Source organism: Muscardinus avellanarius (assembly GCF_963383645.1).
Source record: "Muscardinus avellanarius genome assembly, chromosome: 13".
Taxonomy (NCBI): domain Eukaryota; kingdom Metazoa; phylum Chordata; class Mammalia; order Rodentia; family Gliridae; genus Muscardinus; species Muscardinus avellanarius.
This window is the reverse complement of record NC_137799.1, coordinates 79950732-79961595: the sequence shown is the minus strand read 5'-3', so window position 1 is coordinate 79961595 and position 10864 is coordinate 79950732. Positions and strand designations below refer to the sequence as shown.

The 10864-nt window shown below is 41.8% G+C and overlaps 1 pseudogene across 1 annotated transcript; it reads left to right on the top strand.

Annotated features, from left to right (window-relative positions):
• Positions 1-648: 648 nt before the first annotated feature.
• Positions 649-2360, top strand: LOC308272250 (la-related protein 4-like; annotated as a pseudogene). The gene is made up of 3 exons: positions 649-1144; positions 1301-1607; positions 1809-2360. The product of its transcript is annotated as a la-related protein 4-like (transcript).
• Positions 2361-10864: the final 8504 nt, after the last annotated feature.

Below are 10864 nucleotides of genomic sequence, written 5' to 3'. Positions count from 1 at the left end.
CTACTTGGAGACAGAAAGAATGTCATGAAAGCTGATGGTACTTATCAGGCAAAAGGGCATATTGATGACCAAACTGTGTTATAAATGTCATGTAGAAAAAAGAAAAAATGTTTTAGTAAAGTAACATGGTACAGAAAAAAGAAGACAGATGGAGCCAGCTGTCGTGGCTACAAGTACTGTAATACCAGTACTTGGGAGACTGAAATGGGAAGATCTCAATTTTTTTTGTTTGTTTGTTTTTTGAGGGGTTTTGTTGTTTTGTTTTGTTAGTACTGGGGATGGAACCCAAGGGCATTCTGCCTTCAAGCTACACCCCCAGCCCTATTTTGTATTCTTTATTTTGAAACAGGGTCTCATTGACTTGCAAAGGGCCTCACTAAGTAACTGAGGCTGGCTGCAAACCGCGATCCTCCTGTTTCAGCCTCCTAAATGCTGGGATTATAAGCATGTCCACCATGCCCGGCTAGAATCTCAGTTTTGAGACTGGCCTCAGCAACTTAATGAGAGCTTGTTTCAAAATAAAAATAATAAAAGGAGCTGGGAGTCAGGTCCACTGTGGGTAGAAGGGCCAGGCGAGTGTCTTTATCCTGGCAATTGGGGCCAGTTGGAGTCATGGCGGTGGGAAGATAGGGCCAAGCAGAGGGAGACATGTTGCTCTTCATGGAGCAGGGAACAGCTAAAGGCACTGGTTTAAATCCTAATGCCAAGGTATGGCAAGAAATTCCTCCTGGAACCCCTGATACCACTGTGTTAACTCATGGAACTGAAAGCTCTTGGCATGAAACAGCAGCCACATCAGACTCTCATCCTGAGGGTAATGCAGAGCCTTCAGAAGATATGTGCAAGGAATATGAAGTAATGTATTCTCATTCTCGTGAAACCACAAGAAATACTACAGGCTTCGAAGAATCAACTGATGGAATGATTTTAGGACCTGATGATTTGAGTTATCCAATAGATGATGCTTCTGGGGAAAGCACTTCAGCAATTTCTACAGAAGATCTAAAAGAATGTCTGAAGAAACATTTAGGAATCCTGTTTCTCAAGAGAAAATCTGTCACAGGATCTTTACTTGATAGTTCAGATCGATACTGATCAGTTTGTCCCAATTTGGACAGTTGGCAACATGGAAGAAATAAAAGAAGTTGACCACGGATCCTGCTGGGGTCCAGCCCTAGCAGGAGTCGGGGGTCATGTGTTGGTGAGAGAAGCTTGCATCTGGTCTCATGTGTCAGAGTCTTCTCTCACTCAACCTCGACTCTTCTCTCACCAACACATGATCCCCGGGATCCAGCCCTAGCAGGATCCTGATCTAATTCTTGAAGCACTGAGATCTTCTCCTATGGTGCAAGCTGATGAGAACGGCAAGAAGGTGAGACCAAGTCATATGCGCTGTATTGTGAGTCTCGGAGAGATTCCTGAAACAACACCTGTAGAAGAAGTGAAGGCTTTGTTTGTTTAAACATGAAAACTGCCCTAAAGCGATAAGCTGTGAGTTTGCACACAATAGCAACCGGCATATCACTTTCCAGTCAGACACAGAAGCACAACAGGCTTTTAGATACTTAATAGAAGAAGTCAGAACTTTTCAGGGCAAACCAATCACGGCAAGGATAAAAGCCATCAATACATTTTTTCCTAAAAATGGTTATGGATTAATGGATTCCAGTATGTAGAGTCAGCCCATTCAAACTCAAGCACATGTGCCTCACCAGTCTCCATGCAGCCTGTGTAAAATCCTCACCAACTCTAGTACTGTGCCTCAGTCTTGGTCGCCAAGTCCAGCACCTTATTTTGAAACACCACTGGCTCCCTTTCCCAATGGTAGTTTTGTGAATGGCTTTAATTTACCAGGATCTTTTAAACAAATGCTGCTGCTACGAATATGGGTCAGCTATTCAAAAACAAAAACCAAACCAAAAAAAAAAAACATGTGAAGCCTCATTTTAGGTCATCCAGTGGTTCAGAACACTGAACAGAGCGCTCTGTGTCATTGGGGGATGGACCACTGAATAGATCTAGTACAAGAAACTTTCAACCTGAACGGCCTAACTCTACAATAACAGGGCATCAAGAACAAACTTATCTTCCAAAGGAGACTTCTACTGTACAAACGGAACAGAGTGGGGGCTATGTTAGGGGCAGAGGTCGAAGACAGCGGGTGGATAACAGGACTCCAAGGCCCCAACCTTCAGCAGCTAAAGCAAAGGCTCCAACACCACAGTTTGATTTATTAGCTTCAAATTTTCCTCCATTACCTGGAAGTTCATCAAGAATGTCGGGTGAGACTTCCGGAAAGATGGCGACCGAGAAAAGCGGGGCTTAAGAGCCCCGCTAAAAACCAATCTCCATCACCACAAAATCAGCGCCTTTCTTAGCCAGAAAACACCATCACCAGAGAAACAAAAAAATCACCAGGCTCCAGAGAGAAAGCGGACTGAGAACAGAGCTCAGAGCCACAGAGGAGATACACCGGAACCAGAGAAACAAGATTTTCCATCCAACAGACAACTAAGATTGGTTATCTGTGGAGATTCATTATTTATGTTAGTCTTTTACCTATCTCTAAATTGTATTGTTTGCCTTTATTGTTGTTAATTTTTAGGATTTCTAGCTGGAATATTAATATACCTTCAGATATAGCATTTGGAAATATTTTATCCAATTCTATTAGTAACTTTTAACTCTGTTTACATTGTCTTTGGATATACAATATGTTTTTATTTTTTAGGGAGTTTGCATACTCTTCTGTTGCCTGTGCCATTGAAATCATATCCAAGAAATCACTGCCAATTTCAGTGTTGTGAGGTTTTATGACCCAGATTTTCTTCTAAAAGAAACCAGCACGCGCGCAGCTGGCTTCGAACCTGCGCGATCCTCCTGTCTCTGCCTCCCAAGCGGGGATTACATGCGTGCGCCACCACGCCTGGCCTGTAGCTGTCATATATTAAGTAGGCAAGTTTACATGCTGGTATTTAGAAAATGGCTAAAATATCAAAAACCATGTTGCATTAATCTATGTTCAAACTTTTACATAGGATGTTTTATTTTTTTTTATAGGATAGTTTGTAATAGTAAAAATTGTCCTATATGTTAGTAAGTTACATATGTACAAATTTAAACTGTAAATTGTGAACACTGGAAAGCCACATTGTGACATAAACTTCTTGGCAATATATTAAAATGATTGTAAATGGAGGTTAAAATTACATTACTATGAAATTCATCTTTTAATTAAGTTTTGGAGACTTGTGTTAGTGGGTTAAGTGCTTTGAAAACATTTCCCATTTCTTACAGGCCAGAATTATTATTTCTTTGTAACTTATTCCTCCAGTTGCTTTGATGTGGGTTGATAACATGCTATAATATATTTACACAATTTGAACCTATTCATTTGTACACGCTATTTTTTAAAATCAGCTTCTAAATGAAACAATAAAACTACCCATGCTAAAATTTAGGGGAAAGTTTAGGTCCTTAAAATATGATTAAGAATCATTGTTTATATCTATGATAAAAGCACTTATTTTGGTTTACTTAGATAATAATGCTACAGTTGGTGGAAATGGAACATTTAAAGTATTAACACGCTGTGAATGCATTGGACTTAAGAAAATAAACATTTTGTTAAAAACAAACAGAAAAGGGGGGGCTGGGCTGTAGCTCAGAGGTAGAAAGCCCCAAGGGTTCAATCCCCAGTACCAAGAAGAAAACAAAGAAAAGAACACAGATGACATTGGAATTCACATCCAAGGCCTAGCCCTGGTGGCAGCCTGGCATTACTTGGATGATCTGGAACAGACACGTAAGCCTTACTTTGAAAGAGCTCCATGATTGTAGACCATTTCTGTAAAGCCCCAGGTAAGATCTGCCTGGAATGCAGCAGTGGGTGAAGCCCCAGCCTGGCCGGAGCAGAATGGTCTCCACCTCACTCAGTTTGGGGAGTTGTGTGTTAGGTCAAACTCTCCCCAGTAAGTAAAGTTAAGGATCTCAGTTTCTCGACTTCAAACTTCCTACAGCTTGGCTATGCTGAAAGTTGGGATTATGTCCCACAGTCTTTGGTGTGTGTGTGTGTGTGTGTGTGTGTGTGTGTGTGTGTGTGTGTGTTTTACTAGGGATTGAACCCAGAGGCATTCTACCTCTGAGCTATACCTTCAGTCCTATTTTTATTTTTTATTTTGAAACAAGGTCTCACTAAATTGTGGAGGGCCTTACTGTTGCTGAGGCTGGCCTTAAACCTGGGATCCTCCCGTCTCTGCCTCCGGTGTACTTGGATTACAAGAGTGTACCACCACGCCTGGCTACAACCAAACTTTCTTATTTATTTATTTATTATTTACTTATTTCGTTGTTCATTTATTTATTTTAAGACAGATTTTCACTAAGTTACCTGGGCTGGACTAGAGCTTGTGATCTTCCTGCTCAGCCTCCCGAGTCACTGGGATTACAGGCGTGCACCATTGTGCCTGGCTCACAGTCTTAATTAATTTAATGCAGGCAGCGAGTGTAATCTTCTAATAATAGGCAGGATGCTGTGAATAAAAAGACAGACTGCTGAGGATAAACGTTCTCTTCCCAGTTTCCGCTCCTAATTAATAACTTCTTCCATCGCTAATTTTTTGCTTTAGATCGTCTAGCAGAAATGCAAAAATCTAAAATACAGTCAATAAATATCTTGTTAAAAGATGCTTTTCCCCACATACTTGGCTTCATTTTATTGGAATTCATCTTCGAAGAGTAAATTTCTCCTTGACTCTAGTTCTCATCTTCCCAGTGGAGCTTTTAAAGTGAGCTAATGGTTTTGATGTACGTCCAACTCAAGCTGCATAATATAGTATTATATAGGCTGCTCCATCTGGGAAACACCGAGAGATAAAGGAAATAATCTGATTATTTGCTGCCTACAAATTGCTGCTCTGAAAATTAGTTTTTTAATGTAGAAAATAAGATCGTATTTAATGCTTCTTATCGGGCTTAGCGTTTTCAGATGTTCAAGGGATTCCAACTGAATATGGACACGTAGCAAAATACCATAATAAATGCAATAGAGAAACTTCAGACTGTACAAATAAGAATAATTATTTTGCCAACCTGCATCTGGAATTATTTTTGAGAGTTGTTTTCTGGGACTTGGAAACTGAAAGAGGCAGAGATAAGAGTAAGGCATCTAGTACTTACTAGGAAATAATAAATTCCTTCTCATTCTAATTAGGCTGGGTAGCAATAAACAGTTAAGAACCAAACATACTTTCTGCAATAATGTGTTTCATGGACAGAATGCTCTGTGAGTTAAAGCCACTGTAAAAAAAATTGTTGCTTCCTTCTATAAGATCCCAAAAACAACAATAAAAACAAACTACAATTTTATACCTTTACACCCTCCTGCCCTGCAGAATAAAATGCTTCTGAGATGAGAATGTTGCTGTCTCTGGTGGAGTTTGATCTTGGAAGTTTTAAGCTTTCTGTATTTGTACTTCTGGTTACCACTTTTACGATATTGAAGTAAAATGTCTTACCACTTTCAGAAACATATCAGGACATCAGTCTGTTCTATAATTGAAATTAAATAGGTAGAAACAACCTGTTTTCCCTTCTTTGTCAAAACATCCTCACTGCATTCTGCAGCATTCTTTGGACTTCTCTTCCTTCCCTTGTTCCAAGCTCTGAATGTGAATATTGTAGCAATCGGGCATTTGCTGTGCAAACCAGGGATATACAGAGGAAGGAAGGAAGGATAAAGAATGAAATAGCAAAAAGTAAACAGGAGTTAAATAACCAAAAACTCTTGTATTAGAACTACCCGCAAGCTGAGATAGCCAATTTTTAACAGAAAAGAAAACAACAATAAAAGACCCCGTGTAATATGTGTGTGTTTGTGGTGAGGGGGGAGCGTGCTGGGGATTGAACCCAGAGAAGTTCAGCCTCTGAACTACACTCCCAGCCCCATTTTATTCTTTATTTGGAAACAGGATGTGTCTAAGTTGCTGAGAGCCTTGCTAAATTGCTGAAGCTGGCTTCCAACCTGCAATCCTGTGTCTCAACCTCCCAAGAACTGGGATTACAAGTGTGGGCCACCACGCCTGGCTAATTTATTTCTTTTTGTTGTTGAGCTGTATTCTGCTGTATGGATATTCCAAAGTTGTGTTTGTTTGCTTGCTTGTGTGCTTATTTTTTTAACATGCACACATTGAAAAACACCTGAGTTGTTTACAGCTTGGCAATATTACAAATTAAACTTGTAGGAACACTAAAAAAAATAATAAAAATAAAAATAAATCCCGACTGCTTTCTTTCATCCCCAACCAGCATATACATGCATACTATATTAGGACTCTCCAGAGATATGGAGCTAATAAGTCCACCAGAGGAAACAGCAGGGGTGATTACTGTAAGGAATTGGATTAAGTCGGCAAATCGGCAGGGAGATCAGGTGAAAGAGGAGAGGGATGAGCCACTCCTGCTCAAAGGCTGTCTGTCCATCACAAGTGAGACTTGATGCTACAGGTGAAGTCCAGAGGTGAAAGCTGGAGTTAGGTGTGGTGGCACCTCCTGGATTTCAGAACTTTGGAGGCTAAGACAGGAGGACTGCAGGTTTGTAGCCAGAGTCAGCATTTTTTTTTTTTTTTACAGGTCTGGGGATGGAACCCAGGGGCATTTGACCTCCAAGCTACACCTCTTGCCCTATTTTTTATTCTTTATTTTGAAACAGGGTCTCACTGAGTTGCAAAGGGCCTCACTAAGTAGCTGAGGCTGTCCTCGAACCGTGATCCTCCTGTCTCAGCCTACTGAATGCTGGGATTACAAGCATGTGCATATTCAACAATTTAGCAAGACCCTGTTTCCAAATAAAAAAATAAGACTGGGAGTGTAGCATAGAGGTGTAATTGCCCTTGAATTCAATCCTCAGCACCACAAACAAACAAAGGCAATAGCTGGTACATGAATCTCTTTGTTCTGATCAGCCTTTTGGGGGAGGCGTAGTAGGAATTGAACCCAGGGGCTTTCTTCCTTCAAGCTATACCCCTAGTCCTTATTTTTGTTTTGAAACAGGGTCTAGCTAGGTTGGTGAGGTTCTCACTACATTGCTGAGGCTGGCCTCAAACCTGCGATCCTCTGTCTCAGCCTCCTAAATACTGGGATTACAGGCATGTGTCACCACGCCCAGCCTACTCAGGCTTTCAACGAATGCAATGAGGCCTACCCACATTACAGAGGGCAATCTGGTTTACTTAAATCAACCTATTTCAATGTCAGTCTCACCCCCCAACACTGTCGTTGACATCTAAAACTAACCATTACATACACATACACATGCAGCGCCTCAGTACCTGGCCCCTTCCGCCTCCCCAGAGGTCGCCCACACAGCTCTTGGTCACCGCCATAGCTTCCTGCAGTGCCCTGGTGCTTAGAGCATCCACTGGCTACACAGGGGAGGGGAGACGGGCTGAAGTACAGGCGGTGAATGCTCCAGGGGCTCCCATAACTGAGGAGAGATGGGGGGGTAGCCTCAACTTGCCTGTCCTTAAGGATGACATGAGAGACACGTTCCACCCTTCTCTGAGGGAGGATCCCTTCCCTGTCGCATTTCCTCCCCCACCCAGTGCCCCCCAGGATCACCTCCAAGGCTTTCACCCAAGACCTCCGCTCTTGGGGGAACCTAAACCAAGCTGGCTGCTTTTACTCCACAGGTCTCCCTTCCCTTCCTCCTAGCTTTTTCCTAATTTCGGTCCCAAATCCATACAAAGTTTGTCTATTTTTTAAAACTCTATTTACATTGGGAAGGAAGAATTGGGAATAAAGAACCGCCACCATTTCCACTTTGTCTAACCAAAGTCCACTTTTAGAAACTCATCCATACAAACCTAGCAGTTCCATTTTAAAATAAATGGCATATTCTTCTCATAAATACATAAGACTACTCAATTGTATCTGCAAAAAAATGAATAAAGGTATTTTATAGACAGATATGCTCAATCTAGTTATCTGGAGAACAGACTTGTGAGTGAATGAATGAATGAATGAATGAATGAATGGCTTCCATTTGCAGAATTGAGCACCTGGGTCACAAAAGTAAGAGCTTTGTCTGATAAAGACTGGAAAAGCCATTGAACTGGTTGCAAGTGTCCAAGAGGACAGGCCTAGCTCAGGGCCAACACTGTCAGTGTGAAGCTTCTTGTAGGAAATCACATCCTGGCCCTGTCTTAACTTGAACCCAGATTGTCAGATATTCTGGCATGAAAATTTTTGATCCACAAGTCATGATAGCTGGATGGAAAATCAAGCTCAACAGTAACTGACACTTGACCTTTGGTAAATTACAACATCTGCTGGAATAAATGCAAAGATGGTACTTATGCCTAATAGGTCATTATTTAGGATTCAGTGGGAACCCAGCATTGAACATGTATCTATAAGTTCTGTCCCCAATATAATTTCTGGGGGGCTCAGACATCTCAGGACTTTCAATTATCTTTGTTTTCCTTCCCTAAGGAAAAAGGAGAGCCAAACCAAGTCCAGGCACTTTCATTCTTTAGCATGAGAAATCTTTTCTCTTTATGGTTTACTTTTTTTTTATTTATTTATTTTTATTGGTGCATTGAAATCCTACACCATAATGAAGTCCAGAGCAATCAAGGCATACATGCACACAGCACTTAGTGAGCCCCCCGACTCCCACCCCACCCCTGCACCCTCCTGGTGCACAGCACTGTGCTTCACACACATAACTCTGTGCACCCACATCATGTCCACTGAGGTGCTTCCCTCATCGGTCTCACTCCCTGTCCCACCTCCAACCACGGGCCCCTCCATCACTCCACCAGGCTTCTCCCCCTTGATCTGGAGCCTCTCCTGTGTCTCAGTTTCTCACATATTAGGGAAAACATCTGGCCTTTCACTTTTTGTGACTGACTAATCAGCATGAGACATCTTGCTCAAAGCAAACTTAGGTGCAGACCCAATTTACATCACAATTTATATACATTTAATTTAGTCAACAATTTTACCGTGTACCAGAAGCTGTTCAAAGTACTGTGGATTCAACAGTGAACATAACATTTTAAAAAGACCCAAGATGTCTTGGAATTTAGACTTCAGGAAAATGGGTTCTCTGGGAGGTGTACAGGAAGTGGCCGAGGCAGGGCAGTTTGTCGGGCTCTGCCTCAGAATGCATGCAAGTCATCTGACACACACGTGTTAGTGGGAGTTCCCGCCCTCCTTCCAAAATCTGATTCTGTAAGTCTCCAGGAAGGAAACCGGGAATTTTAAAGTACTCCAAAACATTTGATGTGGGTGATACAGACGGCGCTGCGGAAATACCGCTCTACTTTCCCAAGATGACGTTATCAAGCTTTGTCCTGGGGCATTTCTGTAGGAATGAGCCTTCTCACTCTGATCCTCAGATGGCGGCATCTCCATGCAGCGAGAGCTGGGAAGCGCAGGAAGTGTCACTGGACACGTGATTTGGGTCTCTGCTTCGCAGTCAAATGAAAGCAAAGTGCTAAGCTGCTTATCTTAAATTCCACAGTGCTCTGAAATACTATTCTTCCTTTTTTCCCTTCTTTCTTTTGGTACTGGGAATTAAACTAAGGGGCATTATACCTCTGAGCTACACTCCCATCTATGTGTATATATGTACATGTGTATATAGACAGATAGATGATAGATAGATAGATGATAGAAAGAAAGAAAGAAAGAAAGAAAGAAAGAAAGAAAGAAAGAAAGAGGGTTTCACTCAGTTACTGAGGGCCTCACTAAGTGGCTGAGACTGCCTTTGAACCTGCAATCCTCTTTTCTCACCCTCTCAACTACTAGAATTACAGGTGTGTGCTACCACACCCAGCTAGGTCTGAAGTACTCTTAACAGTAAATAGGTAAGGACCTGTTCATTACTGTTCAACTAACTCAAAACATCTGGCATACACCTCTGTCATGAACTTATCCACTGACTTGACTTGCCTCTCTCTCTCTCTCTCTCTCTCTCTCTCTCTCTCTCTCTCTCTCTCTCTCTCTCTGTCTCACTCTCTATCTCTCTCTCTCTGTCTCTCTCTCACATCTGGCTTCTCTGGCCAGTCCCCAATTCTAATGAGAGAAAGAGAGAAAAGGAAAAAGAGAAAGAAAGAAAAGAAAGGGTAAAAGAATGAACAGCTGACTCCATATTACAGAATGCTCTTTACCACACAGTTTCATTCTTTGTAATCTCGGATTTGGCTACTTTTCAAATCATACCTGCAAATCTGTATCTAGTGGTGGTGCACCCTTGTAATCCCAGTACTTGGGAGGCCGAGACAGGAGGGTCTGGGCTTGTGGCCAGCCTCAGCTACTTAGTGAGGCCCTTTGCAACTTAGTGAGACCTCGTTTCAAAATCCGGCTGGGGATGTAGCTCAGAGGTAGAATGCCCCTGGGTTCAATACCCAGCACCACAAAAATAAAAATAAAGAATAAAATGAATAAGTCAATAGGGCCAGGGGTGTAGCTCAAAGGTAAAGAATGCCTCTGGATTCAACCCCCAGCACAAAAAAAAAAAAAAAAAAAAAAAAAAAAATTCTATTACAATGAAAACTACATGGCAGTTGATAGGGCTGGCCAATCTGCCATCACCAGAGTTACAGCTTCCACTGCACACCTTATTACCATTTTAAAAAATCCACCTTTCAGATCATCCTCCCCAAAGTTTGACAATGAGGCTAAGGATTGAGGAGGACAGGAAAGCCTCCAGCCGTTTACTTAGGTACTACTGCCCTCTGCTGGGCAGAATTAGAGGTTTCCATGTGAAGGTACAAATTTTCCAGTACCTCTAAGGAGGGGTTTTTAAAGTTCTTCTCATCTAGTCAAATCCAAGGCTAAAACTAGGGATATGTATTTG